The sequence below is a fragment of the Plectrocnemia conspersa genome, unplaced genomic scaffold (genome assembly GCF_051122295.1).
Source record: "Plectrocnemia conspersa isolate PC_06_02 unplaced genomic scaffold, ASM5112229v1 ptg000013l, whole genome shotgun sequence".
Classification (NCBI taxonomy): domain Eukaryota; kingdom Metazoa; phylum Arthropoda; class Insecta; order Trichoptera; family Polycentropodidae; genus Plectrocnemia; species Plectrocnemia conspersa.
Window position 1 is genome coordinate 19,349,618 of NW_028277177.1, and position 23,119 is coordinate 19,372,736.

The following is a 23,119-nucleotide window of genomic DNA, read 5'->3' on the forward strand; positions in this document are numbered from 1 at the left end:
CATATGTAGGTCTAACTTAAAAAAATAATTAAGCTCTATCCGTTCCTTTGTCGTAATAGAAAACTAAATATAAAAAAATAAATTAATAATTTAAAATACTGTAACGAGACTTGTACTATTGTACGCTTCTCCGAAATGGAAATATATTATTAAAACTAAAAAAACAAACTTCAAACCTAACAAAATATCTCATTAAGAATGTTCGCGTTTTATCGCAACTCAATATTATATCTAGACTTTAATATAATATTCATACATTACAGAAATAAGCAAAATATCAGAGTTATATAAATAACTAAAACAATACTAAATTATGAATTAATTTAAACTGCTATTCAATGTGTCTTCTTATGGTAATAAATTTAAAAAAATACTGTACTGTAATATACATATATATTATTATTTATATATTGAAATAATAATCGTATCATTAAAGCATAAACTATAAAATAAATATAAATCACTACTAGAAAAAATCCTATATATGCATTTTTTTAATATTATTCAAATATTTATAAAGCTTCTACATTATAATCATCATTATATAGTTTAGTCACTAAATTGTTGATATAGTCAATTATAATGTAAGCATTATATTTAAAATATAAATAAAGAATATTCACAATTAAAGTAAGAAAAACAATATTCTATTCAACGAATCTGAAATATAATTTTAACTAATGTTTCAATATTTACATGTCATATCTAGGTTAAAAATATAATCATGAGTATGAAAAAAATATAATCAGTTACTTGAATCAGCGCAGAAAAGCGCATAAAATAAATAAACTATAATGCAGAAAATTTGAATAAAACTTGATTAATGAAACCATTATGGCGTTTAATTATTGCAATATTCCTATTCCTCATAAATGCAGGCCTGAGAAAACTTAGAGAAATAAATTAGAAATAATTGTAAATTAATTGAAATATTAAATATATGTTTATTAATCGAAAAATATGAGCATTTAAAATATCTTTTAGTTTATATGAAGCACAAATAATGTACCATTACTAATTATTTCAATTAGTTATGCATATAAATAAATATAGATAAAATTATTAAAATTATGTTTGATGCATATAAATAAATATAGATAAAATTATCCCCTTTTATTAAATAAATACTTATAATTTAGTTTGAAATTGTACATTCAAAATTTAGCAACTTCCGCCTACGTTACAGTAAAGCAGCGGTTTTATAACTGGGGGCGTAAAAAGTTTAACCTTCAACCATTTATTATAAATTTATTCCTAACGAATAATTTTTGAAAACAAAAGTTGGTTTTACCAGCAGATATTTACCTTTTATGCTTGTTAGAATACAGGTATTGATATCTTCCATACCTGTATCTAATTGAAATACCAAATAGCAGTATCGATATATTTGTCCGATATTGCAATCCCTAGTTGACATATACAGTTGGAAGACAAATAAACGATAAATTTGATTAAGATCAGTTTGTTTCTAAACAAACTGAATACGAACTGAAATTTGCGATAAAATTAGACGGCAAATTAAAAACATAGTAATATGTTTTTTTTTTGGTTTTTCGAAGAAAATTCTAAAGGTTAAAACTGCTATTAATTTTATATTTTATATATTAAAATTACAATAATAATACTATTAAAAGTAAAACATGAATAATAAGTATAATACTTTAAATAAATTATTGTATTAACATTAATCATTTTTATCTGCGGTATTTATACGCATTATAAAGTCTAGTTTTAGACTTTTCTATTTATTTCAAAAATACATAGCTCATAGTAAAATTGAAATTATGATCTATAAATATATATTATTCTGTTTAAATTTCATGACATCATAGTTCACCATACAAGAGCGTTTCTGTTTTAATAGAAATATATTTTATAGTAGAAATAGAAATAATACTATATTAACAATTAACATATATTGTTAAATAATATTTTTGTATTATATGTAGTAAAGTTTTTATTAAAAAACTTTTTGAATAAGTTTTAAATATTTTCCGAAAAAATAGGGTATCAATACAACTTTATAAAAGGTGCTATGATTAGATATTATATAATTAATTAAAATATGTACATCTAAAAATAGTAAAAATATCTAATCTAAATTTAATATTTAATTTGTCTTAAAAATACATATCAATATTGGTGTAAATATATCAATATCGTAGTTTAGACATAAAAAAATTAATAAAAATAACAAATTTGGTAAAATATTTAAATCGTTTTCAAAGTATCCATATCGATTTTATAATTATTAATAAATTTAGATTAGATACTTAACTTTATAAATATAGTGAAAACAAAGAGACCGTATTTTTTTAAGCTTAGTATATATTTCTACAGTTAATATTATTAAAATAAAAAAAAATCTTAACGAATCTCATTTGTATTTCTAAAAAATTTCAGTAAACTTAATTTAAAAAGTAATTATGTTTTAATAATAATTATTAAATAATTACAAGTAACTTTAAAATAGCTCGTATAATATATTCCTAACATTCCTAGCAATACGTATTTTAATAATTATTTAGTTTGAAGCAACTTCCAAAGATGTCTCTAAACTTTCCATACAAGTAGCCAGATATTTCCCGGTCCGGCTCTGTACCTGGCAGATGGTTTGTTTTGGTTCAGTCAGTAGTGTCGTCGTTCGACGTCGGACGTCTCTCCGGCACGCACGTGCTGTTTTTGTTTTGACATTCGGCGCGAATTTCGTACACGTGATTTTGACACATGATATAATTTGGCTGACAGTTCAAGTGCAAAGTCAAATCGAAAGGAAGGACAATTAGTGCGAGAGAATCAGTGATTGTTTTTCAAAAAATATTTTGTGTAACTGGAGATAACGTGTGTGAAAGGTATGTATTTATTCAATAATATCAAACATGATAAAATCATTGCCATTGTATTATGATGTTAGTAATTAATTTCCTTTAGTAGTTTTGTACTATGACCTTTAATTTGTATTTTTTTTGTGCGTGGAAAAATATTTGGAAAGCAAAAAGCAAAGGTCGTTGCATGAATTTATTATGCGGAAATGGCTTTTGATCGTGTGACATTGAAGATTATGTGCATTGAAAACGTGTGTTCTTACAATAGAAATTGTTATGGTGTTGCAATATATTCTTATGTTTATCTTTACATTTATTATTATTTTATACTTCCTCAAAGATATGCATATTTATTAAACTTCGATTTTACTAATGCTAGGTATATAAATAAAAGTTGCCACATATGTATAATATGTAGATATCAAAGATGACAAGGACAACAAATCTATTTTGATATAATAAAATAATGTATATGCTAAAATATGCATTAAATTTTAAATTGTAATATACAAATATGCTACTACATTTAAGATATGAACGTAATAAATATATATGAAATATAATTTAACATGAGAAGGTAAAGTTTTAATTTTAAATATAGTAAAAATCTAATGTTTCTTACAATTACAACCATATTAAATTTTAATATTTATATTATTATCAGTACGATTTTGTTGTAAAATAAATAAGGTGTAGTAGCTGTTTAATAATAAAATATAATATTAAAAATAATTATAATAAATAAGTTTGAGGATTATTCTTTTTTTATTTTGAACCATCGATATATATATTTTATATTACTAAGCAATAAATAATTCCTAATATTGGCTTAATGTTAAATAAATATTCATGGGTAACTTATATATATAATTAAAAAAATAGAACTATATTTCTAATCATTCATCGCTAAGACGTAACGATAATATTACAAAAATATAATGAAATTTATTATATTGAAGGTTCTCAGTAATTGAAACTTATTAATCTCAATGGAAAATTTATAGATGTACTTTTAACTATGTTTAACCACTTCCTTTTCTATTAGTAATCTATTAAACACTAATCAATCATATAAATGTACATACATTTATATTACATGTAGCATATAAGTGTTAAAACATATTTACTACTTGATAATAATAATCAATATATAATAAATGTATAATATTATTATATGTAATACTAAATGTACTTTTATTTACTATAAATATATGATTCAAAATATTTAAGAAATATTATAAAAAATAACATTTACATTTAAAATTAATTTATTGTCAAAGATAAGTATCAAAAATCAATATACAGCTATATTTAATTTTTGCAACAGAATAGAGCAATAAAAATAAATAAATCCCTAAATCCTAAAATGTACAAGTATGGTTGAAAGAAACATATTAGGAATATCAATCATTGTATTTTAATAAGAAAAAAAATGTTTTACTAAGTATTAAAAATATTTAATTACAAGAAATAAAAATTTCTTACGGAGAAATGATACAGGGATTTGATAAAATGAGTACTGCTAAGATAATACTGTACGGAGGTGTGTGTTTTATAAATGCTAATAAACTGAATTCTTAATTACTGTATGTATTAAATTTTTTCTTTTGTAATATATTAAATATTATGTATCTTTATTTTTAGATTTTAATTATTATAAGTAATTAGATTTAGATACATTGTATATTAAAAAAAAGGATATGAAATTTTATATATTTTTTCAAATATTTAATTCTATGCTACATTGCAGAATTGTATACACCATTAAAAATGTAATAATTTACACAAGAACCTTGCACTCTACAGTTTTACAACTCAACTGTTTAAACACGTAATGCTCTCGAGTAATCAATCATCAAACTCTGTTCTTCGCCGGAGTGGTTTTAATCCGATCAATCATTTTAACAACCCTTTTAAGGGTATGAGAGAGTTAGGTAAATTGAAAATGCACAAAAATGTGTCGGCATCATATTACGTTACAAATCGAAATGTATAAGCAGGGAAGCACAAAATTTTGATGTGATTGATGAAACAATTTTACGGCTTGTCGAGAATTTTGCAGAGATTTTCCGCGCACGAGACGCACTTATCGGAAAATTTTAGGCACCTTTTAAGGAACATTTTTATGAGATTTGCGGCACGAAGATGCAATATAGCTTATAAAAATGTATATACCTGTATGAGAAAATTTATGTATGGTAAACACGCACTAAGTTTAATCTTATCATTATTATAATTAAATAATGATTTACTTTTCATATACGGACGTCCTTTGCGATAATATAACTTTGAACGTAACAAGAAAATAATTTTAATTTCTTTTTTCTGTTATCTTATTGTTATAAAGTTCTGAGATAATATTATCAAGTTGGTCAAGGCTCACTCACAAACAATAAAATATCTCAACGCAAATATTCAATACAATCTTGTATATTGTATAATATTTATATTGCAAATTGTATATCTAATAGATTATGTTATCAGTTCATTTGAGACAAAATATGTTTCTATATTCTCATATATGTATATATAGTTTTCTACAAAACCAATATTGACGTCAATCTGCAATATGCAGTTTGATGTTGATAAAAATAAATTTCTAAAGTATAATTATTTAATTTAATAAATATCATAATTATAATTGTAAAGTAAAAATATATATATTGCTCAATTCTCATTCAATATAATCAAATATTAGTCATATAATATTATTTAATATAAAATAAATATAAACGTACGTGGTTCACAAAAACAACGTACAGATCTGTTCTATATATCTGACAAAGGTTCCCGGGCAAATTAATGGATATCCAATTTTACCTGAGGTGTAAAAAGGAATTTTACCTGAACTGTTTATTCTGTGCCTATCTATAAATTATAATAATATATTGTTAAAATGTTACGCTTTGTGTTGATGCCTAATTTGTAATCGCATTAACTGTTTTTATTTGTTTACCAAAAAAATAATATATAAAAGATTATCTCTTCTAGAGATTTTTTAGGTTGTACCCAAATGATCGAAAGCAGATTTCGTCCGTACTGTTTTTTATATTATATATTTTTTAATTAAGTAAAGTGTGCCTGCTAACAATAGCGTATATTATATAACGCAAGAGAGTTTTCTATTCCCGAAGGAAATTATTAATTTTATTTTTATATGTAAAATAAAACTCAAGGAGTCCTTGAAAAAAATTGAAAAAATATGCGTAATACGGTTAAATGTATCATTTAATCTGAGCTTGTTTGCATAATATAATATACACTTGAGCGAACATTTTCAATTAGCAAAGACAAACACGGACTTTATAGCTTTGAGCAAATCGTTTTAAATTGTATACCGTGCGGCATAAAATTCAATGTGACACTTTAAATGAAGGACGTTTTTACTGATATTTGTTTGTGTCGAATTATTTTCTTACAAGTAACGAGACGTACAAATTGGGGCAGGAGTAAAGTGTAGGCAGTTCTTACAAGACAAAAACTCATTGCGCCAAAGCTTGCGTAATAGTTAATTTTTTAAACGACGTATACGAAACATTACTTTTAATAATATAAATAAAATAAATAGAAAACTTGTTTTATACCTTATTTTTTAAAAGAAAGTATCAGGAGATTTTTACTATTTTCAACAAAGTATCAAAAACTTAAAAAAATAATAACACGAGTTCTACCCAAATCGTAATTAATTATTATATCTTGTGGTAATAATTATAGGTGAATATGCTTATATACGCTGGGTACGATACTAGTATATATATAATCTATATTGTACTACACGTGTATGTATGTATCTATGTGTATCTATATCATGAAATATAAACATTATTTTTAAAATCTCAACATTTCATATGCAATTGGATAAACATAAAAATTATATAGGATTTATATTACACACGAATTTTCCAAATAAAAAAAATCATTATAACAACTCTGTCGTGTCATATACATATGTATATGTATATTAATACCTGTGGGTGGCTTCTTGGTACCCGTTTGTCGCCTAATCTCAAATTCGAGAACTCAACCGGCATAATTAATGCTTCGTTGTGGAATGGCACTTGGGGACGATTGTCTCACACCAGACACCTCGTGGCAAATTTCTGTCCAAGTCGAACACACCGCAGTTAGTGAGTACTTGCATAGTAACGAGGGTACTAGTGAATACTAGCACAGTAACGAGGGTACTTCGCCCCACAAAGGACCAGTAATCCATACGGAACGATAAAATCACGGGACCGCATTCGTCGATGCCAATTTTGCGGTGCGTTTGACCTCGGGCCGCACGATTGCGGCCCGGACTATTTTTTTTTCTCGGCATGGTGAAAATACGCATTGTTCGAATTGACGCGTGACGCGCGTGACTACAGGGTGGTTTTGGAATGTGTTTCGGAGACGCTTTGGATGCCTGTGTCTCTTTGACTGGTATAAATTAGTCGAATGCTATACTTATATATTATAAGTATGGCTTCCGGTATAACTTAAATTGTCTTAAAGGCTTCACAAAAGCATAGATATACGAGGTTTAAAAGACTAAATAAATAAATATCAAATATATCTATGTTTTATATGTTCTTCTCATTCAGCACATGAAAACAACATCGTATGACTATAATACAGTACAAATATGATATCTACATTCATTAAATCAATATACCAGAGGTATGAAAAACATAAAAAAATCTCTAATTGCTTACGAAATATCAAAGACTATCCCGAAAACTATTTCGCTTTGACGTCTGGTGTGTTTCAGAAATCTGTGATATTAGCTTACATTTCATAAACACGTTACACCAGTGGCATAAATCGGTGTTAAAAGATACAAAACCTAGGCTTGAAACTCATACGAATCTTAATGTTTTAAAATTTCTATCGTGTCTGAAAGATCTGAAATAATGATTAATAAAAAATTTTAATTCCGTTTGATCACTACAGATTAGGTTTTACTAATTTTTTTTAATCTTACGAGTGAATTTCATGCTGAATAATTACAGTAAAATTGAGCTAGGTCGTGAATAGTGATATATTATATTTATTGTAAGCTGTAATAATAATTGATAATTGAAAATATAAATTTTACTGATTTACAGACTGGTTTCTCATCACTAATTTAGTAGTTGTTGATTGTGTTTACTTCGTTTCAACGCATTGGACTTACGCCATTCATTTTACAGTGGAAAGTTTATTTCCAGTTAACTAGTCGACCATTGCTTCGTCTTTAGACAAAGCAAATATTTGCTTTTCCACTCCATTTGTACTCGAACAATACACAAAATAACAAATAATTCACTATATGAGAAAGCAGTAGAGAAACTATTAGGGTTTTAATAAATTCGAGTCTTTTTAGTGTTAAGTTTGTAGATGGAAACAAAAATGTGAAAAATCATCGGTGGTTCAGTAAATTATTAGTGCATTACATCGCATTGGTTTAAATTAAATTATCTGTAATAAAATAAACGTAAATTAATGTATTATTTAATTGAACAAGAATCTAATCATCTTTGTAATAAACATATTTTTATAGCACTCCAAAAACTGTAACATTCATAATTATTATCGAAAATGGCCCTAAATATTTTAAAATAATAAATAACACGTGCAACATTTTATTACACATTTATTCATATTCAAATATTTTTTTTAAATGGCAACACATAACATATTTAATTTTGCGTTAAAAACATAAGGGAGAGCTTATTTTGAAAAATAATTAAGTAAATAAAAATATTTCGAAAAACAATGGAATGAACAAAAGAAGTTAGATTTTCATTTAATTCAGTTCGCATCGTTTAATTCGTTCCGTGACTATCAAAATCTGAATCCTAACAGAAAAATTAAATTCAAAGATGTTCTTTGAAGTAAGGCTAAACGATAGATGTAGTAATTAATGTAATCTGTCGATTCTAAAGACATTCTACCGGTTTCTATCACAACTTGCCGTGCTCGTGTTGTCGATCCACTAGAAAGGCTTTCGGATAAGCTAAAAAATCATTAGTCAATAAAAATAAAAAGTAGGAAGAAATATGTGAAAATAAAGTGTCGTGTTCTGCACATTGAATAATGCATGTGCAGAATTTGAGAAATTCCTTCTCATATTTTATACGTATCACAAAAAAAATTGATTGAAATAGCTAAAAAAGTGTAAATATTAAAAATTAATATAGTGTAGTTTTTAAGTGTAATTGTGAAAATAAATGTGTTTGTGAAAGTTGTACGCAGTAAATGGAACCCCCCGAAAATTTTGGTGAGTGCAAATTATATTATATTATAAATGGATTTTTTTTTATAAATTGTATATATAATACAAAAATCTATTAAAGCATTTAAACATACATATTATTCAATAATAAGAAACTGGTTTGTAACCATTACAATCACTTTCAATTTGCACGAAATATTAGGAATGAAAAAATCATTTATTCGTTCAGGATTTTATTCCTTATTTGTATTAGCAAATTTTCTGTTAATTTTTGAAAAAGTGTATCTAGACTTTTATCAAAATAAAAATTTAAATCAACTGTAAAAAAATAAAAAAATATTTAGCAATAGTCTGGAATAACTCAACAAGTTAGTAATACAAAGTTTAAGTTTAACGATAACGGTTAATATTAAATGTTTCACTATATTCAAAGCTTTCTGAAAATCTTTATATGTAATGTTTACTTTATTCGTAAATGTAATACATAAATGTCAGTAAAATGTTAATGTCATAGTAATTTAATGAAATACTATGAATTTTAATGAAATCTAAATATTTTAAAAACGACCACTGACTGGCCACCTTTCCCCCTCTCCCTAGAAAAATCTAAAATAAAACCAGAAATTCTCGGGTTATCCCTCAAAGAAAATTAAAAATAAAATAGTCTCGAATCTATCCTGAAATATTTTTTTAAATATACCATTTCAGTGAAATCATATTAGAATACATTATCACACATAGATACATATATATTTTTCCAGTTAAAATATAATTTATCTGGTAGGTGCTATTAAAATAAAATGATTTCAAGTTTTCCATACCCAGTAAGATATATATTCACATACCTATCATAATTTATTTACAAACTATGTATAAATGTTATATTGAATGTGTATTTTTCGGTAAAGTTATATTTTTACGAGTAAAGTCTAAATAAATAGATTTTCATCACTACGTATACTAGAGAAAATATAATTTAACTGAAAGGCGCTAGTGAAATTATATGCTTCTCTTAAATGTCTATATAACTCAATTTTACAGTTGCGAAATGTCCATTTGCTATTCAAACCCAAACCTAAGCTCCATGAATTCCCTAAACCATATTTACCTAATAAAATTTTTAAAACTTTCATTAAGTCAAGTCTAAAAACAAATCGGTAGAAGACAGACAGATGTCGTATTTTGCATATTGCTCCACAATTTGTCTGTACTTCAATATTACACTGTGTTTTAAAAATACGATAGCTATTCTTACCGATATTACTATGGACTTCTGATATGAGAGATTTGTATTCAAGATTTGTACTTTTTATTCAAGAATCAAATAAAGTACAACTTAACCAAATTTTTACCAATAGAAGAGCGCAAAAAACAATTATCCCTACTTATAAGTTAAAAATCAACGTCAAAAGCAATAAAATCGTGCCGTCGCCGTCGCAGGGGAAATGCTCAATACCAAGCCTTCCTTCTGCGATGGCACGATTTTATTGCTTTTGACGTAGATTTTTGCCTGCTAAGAAAAGTTAATTGTTTTTTGTGCTCTCCAATTGGTCAAAATTTGCTTTAGATATGCTTCATTCGATTCTCAATTATTGTAAGTCGTAATATTGTTATAAAATGTCTTAATATGTACGCTAGATAATCGAGTGTTTCTACTGCGTTGTTGACGGCACGATTTTATTGCTTTTGGTTCTAAGCAGAGACCCTCTTGAATTTGACCAAAAAAATTTACGTCATTTAATAAGATACTATGAATCTTAATGAAATCGAAATATTAAAAAAATACTACTAATCGGGTAACTTTTGCCTTTCCCCTGTAAAGAGCTGAAAACAAATAATAATAAAGATACTTGTTTATAATCAATAGTATCTTATATATAATTGTATAATTGTCTCAAAAGTTAATAAACTTGAAATGCCTGACATTGGTTTTTACATATTTTTATTATATCAAACATAAATTTTTCCTTTTTAATTTTAGAAATTTTCTGAAAATATTATTTATACAAATAAGAAAATCATTGGGTTATTATGTAATAAGCCAATATAATAAGCCAATTATTTTCTTAATAGAATTTGCTTATACTTTACAAGCACAGCAATCAAATCATAGGTATTAAAAAAATGAATGTAATATGTCAAACTTCCGGCATTTTATAGTATACTATGTTTTTGTGAACAATTAGCAAAATATATTTTTAATAATATTATAGGATAATTTATATAGTTTTATGCTTAAAAAATATAATTATTTTAGTAATAAGAAAACGTATGAAATAAAATGCTTCCGCGAATAATATTATATATTTATCATATTTACTGTTTATAAAGCTAAATTTATTAGCAATTTCCTATAATTTTGTTATATGTCATGGAACGTTATATGCTCTATATTTTACTATTTAACTTGTTAACCAGAAACCAGAAAATAGTTTATGCGGTATCCCATGGAACGCATTTATCACATAAAAAGAGACAAGTGTATTGTAATACACAATATGTATTACGCGTATAAATTAGGGATTACTTTTGCAGCTTTATTGATAATATATTTACAAATATATTTATGTGATAGCTGATTCTTAATATTATAAATAGTACAATTTATTGAGTAAAAATATATTTAATTATCTAATATTATATTAAAAAAATCAATATAACTTATACAACATGTGTACGTATTTTTTTTTTAAATAGAACGGTTCGTCCATTGTCGTTTTTTAAACGAAATAAAGGTACAATCCCGGGTAATTTCTCGTGAGCTTTAAGCTCAGTAATCTGAGGACGGAATAGGAGCACGTGGTACCACCCACCTCTGGGAGCTTAACTTTTTTTGGTGTTCGACTTTGAAACTTTGCCTCGGTAAATTTATTCATGGATAAATCTCTGTCGCTTTTAAACTGAAGCGAAAGTATGATATTATTATTTTATCAAACTATACTATAAATTGGACATGAATTTTCATTATATTTTATATTTATCTTGTAAAAATTTAATTAAGCCTCTACGTGTGTGTCTGTATTATGTTTGTAATTGAATCCGTAAACTGTGGTCATGTATACAAAAAATCACAATTAAGCTTTATTACGATATTGTAAAAATATTATTATGTGCCATAAAAGCTGTTCGTGTGGGTCAGCTATGAAAATTGTCGTAAAAAGCTGCGAAATACAGTAACTTTAAAAGCTTAATGAAAAACTCGGTGTATTACGACACATTGTTACGCTCGGGAAGGTTGATAGTCTTGCTACTTACTGGCCAATATGTATTTACCATTAATTTAGGATTTACTATCCGTTGTGTTGTGTAATAATGCGGCTATATGCGATTAAAAAACACACGTTTTCACGGAACTTATTGTAGGTTGTATTTGTGTATAGTAATAAAATACTTTTAATCAGAACGTCGCATAGAGGCGTTATTTAGGTCGTAAATACAAGATGAAAAGGCTTCGGATCTTATTCATTAAGCTAAATAACAATTTTAATGGACGTGTTAATGCGATGGAGATGGAGAAGAATATAGTCTAAGAATGAAAAGGTGTGGGTGTAGGAAATGTTAATTCTTCACGCAAGAATTTACCTCCAGATGGGCCTTTGTTAGAGTCTACCGTTCGATTCGAATACATACATATTTATATATAGAATAAAAACTGATTTTGGATGTTTGAGATTTATCAAAGCAAAAAGATCAAAGAAAGTTTGGTTGAGATATAAATATTTGCGGTTTTGAACTAGTCACGCGCAGTTAAAGCGTGTGTGGGATTTTTTATTCAGTTAGGATGTATGTCAAATATTTTTAATAATGAGGAAACGATACATTTTTTTTAAGCAGACAGTGTGGGTTTGCACGAAGCCTTATAAATTATAATATCTAAATTCGATACCTCATTAAATATAAAAAAAATCAATGATGTTTTATGTAATTTAACGATAACGATTAATGATTTTCGAAATTATGAGTAAAATTTTGAAGGTTATAGATATTTTTAATATATAATATATACACGTAATTATATCATTTTAAAGAATCGCACTTAATCATATTGATGCATCTGAAATTAAATTTTTGTTAGATTCCCAAGTCTTAATATAAAATAATATTTATTATACAGAAATAAAATTTAGTTTATAAATATAGTTATTTTTAATATTTTTAATGCAAATGAAAATAACTAGAATAATTAATATATTCAGTAATTTGCCATATTAAAAATATATATAATTATTTATCTGATTTCTTTAGTTGTTTTCTCATTTTTAAAGCATATGTAATTCAATATGAAAATGATGTAGTGCTATTTTAATGTTTAATATCTAAATAATTTTGTGGATGTTTGATAACATTTAAATGATAATAAAATAGATACTCATCGAAATACGGGACAAGATAAAACTTTTTCTTTGTTTATTAATTCAGGCCTGTATTTTGTAAGGCAGTATTTGTTTAGTTGGATTTCAGAAGCTTATAAAATTCTTTATTGTTACATTTTTGTTGGTTTTCGGCTTTAAAAGCGTCTAATGGAACTCTTTTTCGTATCATATTATCGTATACTATCCATTTTCTACCTTCAGTCAACAATCAATGTGAAAAGTGCCCTTATTTCTGACCTAGCACTCAAGAAGATACGATCCATTATATTTACAGCAGGAAATATATAAGGGATTTCTTACAATAAAAATAACGATAAAATATAAATCATTTATTTAAAAAGTATTTTTGTGTGTATAAAAAACCGCTTACCTGTATTATGGTATTTTTAAGATATACAATTTTATGATATACTCTAAAATACTGGTTCGATAAGCTTAGACGTTTAGTTTTTCATTAAATTTGGATAAATATTAAAAACTATTTTTTTATTAAATAATAACATTTTTTTTGTAATTTTAGACTACGGTTATTCATATAAGATTATATATATTTTTTTAACTATTTCAATTACATTTTCAAATTGTTATTACTAATAAAATATTTTATTTATAAAAATATTTTTTAATATCATAAATAATATTAAATACATATGTATGTATGCTTATTGTAGTTACTGGTAAATTATTGTTTCAATTGTATTTTGTTAAATAATACATCTCACTTTCTAACAATAATATTCACAATTATTATTCTAATATCTTAAATAAACTTGACGAAAACACTCGTCGTGAAAATGAATAAATTTTCGTCTTTAGTTTTAATGATATACTGAATAAATTAAAACTCGCCACTTTCAATTAAAATATTTAAAAAATACAAATTATAAATTCATATTTCGATAAATTATAATCAAGATTTTTCACCGTTGAAAATAGTTATAAAACGAATAAAAAATTACATTATACATTACCATAATCCAAACTATCCACAGAAAGTTAATAACGGTCTTACAATGCGTTGACTATAAACTTTTTAATTTATGAGTTACTCTCACAGCGTTTTATCAACCGTTATGATAGTATGATATAGCACTCGTAGAATGCAAAGTTTAAGTTTTCATAATTAACTTTAACTTTCAATCATCACGTAGACATTAGTATTTTTACAACGTAAACACGTAGATTTAAGGCAAAAGCTAAGATATAAATTTCTTGTCAGCCGATGCAATTTATCGTATTTTTAATACGAAGTGCGAGAAAAAATTCCAAAATCGAGATAAAATTCGACCCGGAGGTCTCATTAATCAACAGTTATGGGTCATTTAACTTTTCGGCATAAACATTTTTGTTTGAACCACAAGACTGGGCGGCGTCTTTTATTTAAGCACTTATGGAAGTTCTCCTCTTGACCCATTAACTGACGTTTAAATAAACATCTTAGGTTGATCAAAGTTTTCGTTGCGAGTTGAAACTAGATTGATTTAATTAGGAATAATGTAATTATTTGTTTTTGAAATATAAGTCGATAAGAATATCAGAAAGGTCAAGATCAATGGATAAAAACGAATATAATAAATAAATATTAACATATTTAATAAATAAAATATTTATAAAAAGCATGCTTAAAAAAACTATAAATTCATTTACTATTTATTTCTAATTATATTTAGGATAAATAAAGTTTAGTTGATTTTTTAATGTCTTAAAAAAATCATTATGGATTATTATTATATTTATATTTCTTTAAAAATGGCATTTGTATAGTTTTTTACTTTATTATTTTATGAAACTTTTTTAGTTAATAATAATTTAATTTTAGAATTTCTTTAGATATAAACAATTTGATAACTATATATATTATATATTGTCCTGACATCAGTGTTAGCGTGTTTATTATTAAATAAGGCAAAGTTATCATATAATATTTTTATTGTGCAACATTTTTAAGTGCCTTACGATTTGCAGTTATTGTATTTGCGCGATGTTTTTGTGCCTTGCCTGCATCTCGTAACCCATTCTTCTTCAATGATCGGGTTGAACTCTGGATTTAAGACATCGTAGCTGAACCAGAGTTGATCCGAAGAGGGAAGCGGAAGCGGTATCTCAAGTAGTGATTGATGCGAATCCAGAAAGGAAGTATATGTATATCTAGGAAAGGTTTCTTGCTTGCCCATCCTCGCCACGACGCTCAATTACGAATATTTATTGGTATAATTTTCTGTGTTTATTTTCGTCCGTTTTTTTATTAGAATATTTGCGTTATATGACCTCCAGACTTTGAATATGTCATTTTTCGTTGGACCTGTTTGTCAATACAATAGCACATGTATTTTTAAAGACCGTTATAATTACTTTGAAATAATGCCTCGAAGTATATCGTCAAGTACGAAATGCACTTACCAGAATAATAAAGGAATTTGGCATATCGTAAAGACTAATAGTATTTTGCTTATTGCGCTTTTAACGCGTATTAAGACAATTTTTTTACTTTAAATGTGGCCGTTTTAATAACGGCTATATATTATACCTAATTGCATTTTGAAAAGTTATTTAGTGTCAAATTTTTCATATACATCGAGTTATCATGTTTAAATTGCAAGGTTTTTGTAGTAAAGTATTATATATACATATTTAATGTTTATATAAAAATATTTTTTTATCTTAAACAATTTTATTTTTTTAAACATTAAAATACGAGAAAGTTTAGAGCAAAATTAAACCGTATACAATTTATTTTACTTTGGGAAAATTCTAGCAATCCTGTTCGTTAAGGTTATACTTAATCCTTTGGCGGGTGAGCCTTTTGGGATTACTAGCAAAATATAGATGTATTACATGATAAAAAACATGGGTTGATATAAAAAATCGGATTCCAGCCTACAAATGCTTAACTATTTTAATAAATATACTTTGATTACAATTATAGATATCATTTTTAAAACATTCTTGTAATAAAAATTAACTACTGATTTAAACTATTTTTTTTAGTATTTAAACTATTTTACAAGTTATTATCAATTTTTAGTCTTAAAAATGTAATTCTTTTTTAACGTTAGTTATACATGTAATTTTATGCGATTTTGCAGTATCTGCAATGTCATTCTGTATATTTTCCACTTTTCGATTTGATTCTCATAGACGTTTCGTGCCACCCTGTCGGATAATCTGTATGGCGTTTCACAAATTGGATTCTTCAAACTGATGTTATGTGGCAGGGCTATGAATATTCATTAATTAATTTCATGACCGACAATCGCGTCATCGGCTTGTTGTTTAATTACATTATGCATGTGAGATAACCTTCATGATCATGAAATTACATACATACGTGTACGTTAACGTTTTATGACGCGATGTTACCGTAACGACACTGAGTGTGATGCAAATCTGATGTCATCCTTTTTTTTATTTGTTATAAAAAAATATTATAAATTTCCTAAAAGCAATATAGATGTAAACCATTTTATAAAAAAAAAAGTTTAAAGCGATTTTAATTTTTAACTTTTTTTAAAAGCATCTATATAATTAAAATTTCATTACATAATATATATAAACGATTTATAAGTATTAAAATGTATATATAGTACTTTGCGATTTAATACAGTGCATTAAATGAACGTATATTTTCCAGTAATATTAATGAATCGATTATAAAACATTGTGTGGTTTATTTTAGGCCATTCTATATATAAAATAGTTTACATTGTTGGGATTATTCTAATCACGTTTCCTGTTTATACTATGTATGCAATATGGAGGTGTGCGTAAATTTTGTAGATGAAATAGTAAAAATAATATTTACAGACCTCTGCCCCTTTAAAGAACCAGCTCACGAAATCTCATTTTTTTATTTATCCTATTACGAAAATGGGATATATAAACGGAGCTTGTCGAATTTAACCCTTTTTTATTGTTTATTTTATCAAAAATATATAACGCAACGATCAAACGATTTGGATATGTAAATCAAAAGGTTTGCCGACTGCGTAATATAAAACGTATCATATACAATTATTTGTATATATAATATATCAAATATATTTTATTTATGTAATATTTCATAATGTCAAATTCCTTTTTTTTGCTGATAACTTCAAGGTTTTTTGAGAATATATTCTATAAAGGATTGTAGAAAACTGTACACGTTCATCAGCTATTAGATTACCATTTGGCATTACCAAAAATGTCAATCAATCAATAGAGCTAGAACTTCACTCAATTTTTAATATGAAATATATAACAATGTGCTTCATTTCACAGAAGTGTTTTTACATCTGACAGATAGTATTGATTTGTTCTTATTGAGGTACTGACTATTGGTTGGCGTTTTGTAGCCTAGATATTAATGTTTTTATTGTGAGAATTTTTTTAACGTATTTTTTCTGCGCAATTAGCATTGGCCTAAATAAATAAATACATTATTTAACACAATAATAATAATTATATCCTCACATATATGTATATACATATATTTATAAACTATAGCTAGTCGTGTATTAGTACACATTATTAGTGTGTAAACACAAACATTGTTTTAGTATTATATATTTGAAATAGTTTCCCATAGTGTGATTAATGTTTATGGTGCGATGTACCGGGGATTTGCACCCCTTTCTAAAATACCGTACGTGCCTGATCACGTGGGAAATAATTCTAAACTAACTAACTACACAAAATTCCTATCCTCGATATTGTTGTATGGGTCTTTATGTAAGGCAAAACACGACCGTTAGGGTAAATGCGAGAATTTATGCCTCCTTCGTAGATCGTTTTTTGTATCCCAGTAGTGCAATTAAAATATTGTTATTTAACCATTTAAATTAAGCAAATAATTACATAAAATATTCAACAGATTTCCAAATATGCTAGTTACTTAACGTCACGCTATTTTTTTATTATTATTTTATTTGTATTATCTTTCTGATTCATTATAGTAATATATAATGTTGAAACAAAAATACTACACTTCTTGCAAAAACAGTAAAAATATAAATACACTTTTCGGATTTTAAAGTCAAAGGTGTGTGACTTTGTAACCAAAATAGATGCCGAAAAAGCTGGTACCAGTGTATTTTATAAACATATATAAATTACTACTCACGTATAGAAATGTAAATGACGCTATCAGGCGGCGGAGTTGAAATGGCAGGTTTCGGAAGAGCGAGTCTTCGCTGGCGTGTTGAGTTGTATTATTAAAAAATATAATTGGCTTATTTTTAATACCATCGTATCTTGACATTCTGAAACATATTGATATATAAGTGTGATAATTGAACCTAAATTTTTCAAGAAATAAAAGCATTTCATTTTAAAATTTCGCTTTAAGTTTTTGAGGCTCTATTTTTGTCGTCCATAAAAATGTGTAATTGAATGCGCCACCCCTAGCAAACGTGTCCATAAAAAGTATAATTGCGAATCTGTTTGCTTTGTGGCCGTTACCCTCGAGCAATTTTAAATTCCCTCTAACTGCGGGGGCTCCTGCAAATAACGCTTGAAATATTGCGAATCCTCAACCAACCGCAATTAGCTGTAAACTTTACTTTGAATTATAGCCAGGCGCGTATTAATAGTTTTTCATATAAATTTCTTCATTCATAAAATCCAGACAAATGTATCATAAATAATTTATGCACATAATAATGCTGTTTGTTACATGTAAGTGCGTACATTTAACCAATGCGCGTTTGTATCATAATGCGTAAAATAAATTTCGCAAGCCTATCCGCATAGATATATTTCATTTGCTTGGAACATTTCCCAGTTCACCATCATTGTAACACAAAAGTTTAGAAATTACTGCATCATAAAATATTCACAACATTCAACTTATTTGTATTTTCTCTGAATTTATGATATAGGAAGGTTCTGGAATGAGTATCTATTATGGTAAAATTTGACATATTAATAAAAAATATTGTACTGGAAAAATTGACATCGTTATGATTAACATTATTTTACGAATTCATATAAAATATGTTCCAAATAAATGTGCTTTAACAGCTATATGAAATAAAAGGCTTAAAGAACAGTCAATAAACAGGCCTTACGTACGTACATATTTAGATATTTTTATAGTAATTACAACATATGCTTATTTTATTTGATTAAAAAATAAATATAACTAAAAATTAATTGTATATTATACTTATATTATAAAAATGAGAAGTATATTATAGATATATTATACTTTGCATTTAACAATAATTAAATGACCTTGAACATCGAATAAAAATACAAATAACGTCACCTTTTCCTTGTCTAATGATTATTGCCTCAAAAATAACTTCTTTGAGAATATTTTATTTGACGTGTCTTGAAAATGAAATATTACCATTTTTTACTTAATTTAATATTCTCCTCTACTTTATTTAAATTTATCTTTTATACCTAGTTTATATTTTTTGTATTCAAAATGATATACATATGCATATTATATAAACATGGTCATATCGTATATAATAAAATATTATTATATATTAACGTTATTGACAATGTGTAACCTAAAATAAATCATTATTGATTGACGATTTTATTTACCCATCGACAAATACCTGACATGTTGATATAATACCGTGCGATTCCCAATATGATTAATGACATAGGATAACCGATACGTTCATAAATGTACTAGAATATCTATATACAATCATAATTTTATATTTATTATATATAATAATGGGTCAAAGTAGCTTTTGGATGCAAGAGTGTAGATACAATGTACTTTTCGCGTAACATTGATTTTTGGGTAATTGGGTAATAAAATCTACAACAGTTTATGCTTTGGAAAGTTGTAGCGCTTTTATCTTAATCGAACAGGCGGGGATATGTTCAATATGTTCAACCCTGAAAAAATGTGTATTTTATAATAAAATACGAGCAGCAAATATTGAATTTTATTTCTGAGAATTGAAATCATGGGAAAAGAATTTTAATTATGTATTTTTATCTTTGAAAAAATACGTTTTAACGAGAATTTTTAACGGTATTGTATCTCAATATTTTTTTTCTAAACAATAATTCTTTAAGCTGGCTTTAAAAGATGCTTGTGCTTATAACATATATACTTATAAAGTGAAATATAAATATAGAAGGTCTATATTTTTTTATAAAATTTAAAATTCCCCTCCAAACCGAGAATGTGCAAAGCCACGATGTCGTTTAGTCGACAGCCGTGAAAATGGGTCCATTGAAATTGAAATCGTGCTCGCTATTGTATACACAAATACAAACTTATACATATGTATTCAAAATAAAGTAAAATGTGTTACCATTCGTTAAGTTGAACGGTTTTGTTCCTTTTAACTTGACTGTGCATCGCTTAGCAAAAATAGAAAATGCAATTTGAAACTTGAACAGAACTTGGAGCTCTCTTTGTTTAGAATCTGACTTATGGATCTCATTTAACTACAACAATAACTTTTAAAACAAATATTAACATTTTATTTTAGAGATAAATTTTAAACTTTGTGTTTTGATCTTTATGTCTAAATAAAAATAGAGATATCGATGAGTGGTTTGTGGTGAAACCTGTTATATTAATATAATTTTGGTAACAATTATTTTATAAATAATTACATATATTATTCAATTTAATGTTGATGTTATATTTTATTTCTTAAATATATAGGCAAAGCTTGACTCCAATAAGCCCCAAATAAAAACAGTAGTAAAACAAGACAATTTGTGCCACTTCAAATAATATTTATACTCTTTCAAGTATGGAAAATCTTGAATAGCAAATAATTTAGTTTAAATCACAAAAAGAATTAACAATTGTTTTTAACCCTTTGCACTCGTATTTTTTTTTTGGTTGGGGTAGCGCCAGCTCGTATTTAATTTCGAGACTTTTTTTATGTTCAATTTATGGAAGTAAAAATGAAATAAAACATGTTTTGATTAATCTTTTTACAAATTAAAATTAATACAGCGAAAGATTGATAGTTTGTCAGTATTTTAGTTAAAAAAAAATTAATTAAATATTTAAAATATATTATAATTTAAATACTTTAATCGGAAAATAACTTTTTTTATTGTACTTTTTTAAATAATTTGTAAAACGTTAACCATGAAACTTAGAAAAGAATAATTTATTAAAATGTGTTCACGAAGAATTGTACTTACTATTCACCAAAAATAAATGACATAGTATTAGGTATACATAGTATAGGAAGGTAAATGTAATGATGTTTTTAGATGATTTTTCGTCCATCGCAATCAAATGCGCGGTAAAACAAATAAATGAATTATTTAAAAAAAACAGCTGAGTGCTGTAGCGGCAGGGGTTTATAACCATTAAGAAATTTGTAAATAGCTAGATGTCATATGAATTCTGAATAATTAAAATATTGGACTGTTTGTATTTTTTTTGCACCTATCGTTTATTATCTGGCGCAATGCGCTTATTATCTTGCGCATCGCGCTCGTTCTATAGCGTTTAGCGCTCATAACATCGATCAACAATTTGCGTTCATACAAAAAAATAATGGTTACAATAAAATTTAATCAAGATTAAAATTACAAAGAGCACAAGTTTTTTACTTGTTGTTTTTTTTTCTTAGTAAAACCTTAGTTTTTAGTTTTTTTAATTGTTGTTTTTTCTTGGTAAATAGTTAATATATTCCCATTAACAAGTTTTAGACTTTATAGAAAATCAGATTACAATAAACGTATTATAAAAAATAAAAAAATATACTGTTAGTTAATTAAAACATATATCAACATATAATAACGTTTAAAAACACATTTAATACGAAAAATTGTTATGCACCTTACAATAAATAAAACACAAACAATATGCACATCAGCACATATGTTTTAAGCAAAAGGATACATTTTGACGATATAAGCAATGATTTTTAAAAGCAAAATTTAACACTTTTGACGCTAAGTTGCCGATAATGAGATTCCAAATAAATTAAAGCGAAGGTCCATATATAAAGGAGAATCTAGATTAGGAAATATGGTTCTAGGACACTAACCGCCTGGAAATATACCCCTTGGACAATAACCCCCCGTCAAAACCCCCCTGGACATTGACCCCCCGTGCTAATAACCCCCTGACAATTAACCCACCATGCAAATAATCCCCCTGACAATTAACCCCCGCCACGTATAAAGATAATACAGATATTACTTAACACGTCTCGTGACGCTCTATTATACTTAATAAAACATATACTGACGCCATTACCAAAGTTTAGCTGTATTATACATACATATGTATCTAGCCTAATAATATTTTTTATTTTTTTTAATACTCTTTATAACAATTTTGCTCGCACCGGTCACCGGTACAAAATATACAATACGTATATTTTCTTCGTAAATGTGTTAGTTTTATTGATATTTTAAAAATTCTGTATTTTGCTGAATGAAATAAATTAGTATTGATACTGATTATTCGTATTAAACATTATTTTATTAAAATAATGACCATTTATTATAAATAATAACAACTTATATAAAATAATTATCTCTATACGTGGCGGGGGTTAATCGTCAGGGGGGTTATTTACACGGGGGGTTAATTTTCAGGGGGCTATTTGTCAGGGGGTTATTTGCACAGGGGATTATTTGTACAGGGGGTTAATGTCCAGGGGAGTTTTGATGGGAGATATATCTATCCAGGGGGTATTTGTCCTGCGTTTACATGCACTTAGGATAGGAATATTTAAAATACGAAAAAGAAGACCAAATTAAATTAGATATTTTTTAATATATTCACT

General features: G+C 26.4%; 1 protein-coding gene across 1 annotated transcript in view; it reads left to right on the forward strand.

The window, feature by feature from the left end:
• Positions 1–2,627: 2,627 nt before the first annotated feature.
• The window catches only part of LOC148227504 (CD151 antigen-like), a 179,496-nt gene continuing 159,004 nt past the window's right edge, over positions 2,628–23,119 (forward strand). The window contains exon 1 of the mRNA XM_088202414.1: positions 2,628–2,852. The gene's annotated coding sequence lies outside the window, so the exon portion shown is untranslated. The remainder of the gene's footprint in view (positions 2,853–23,119) is intronic.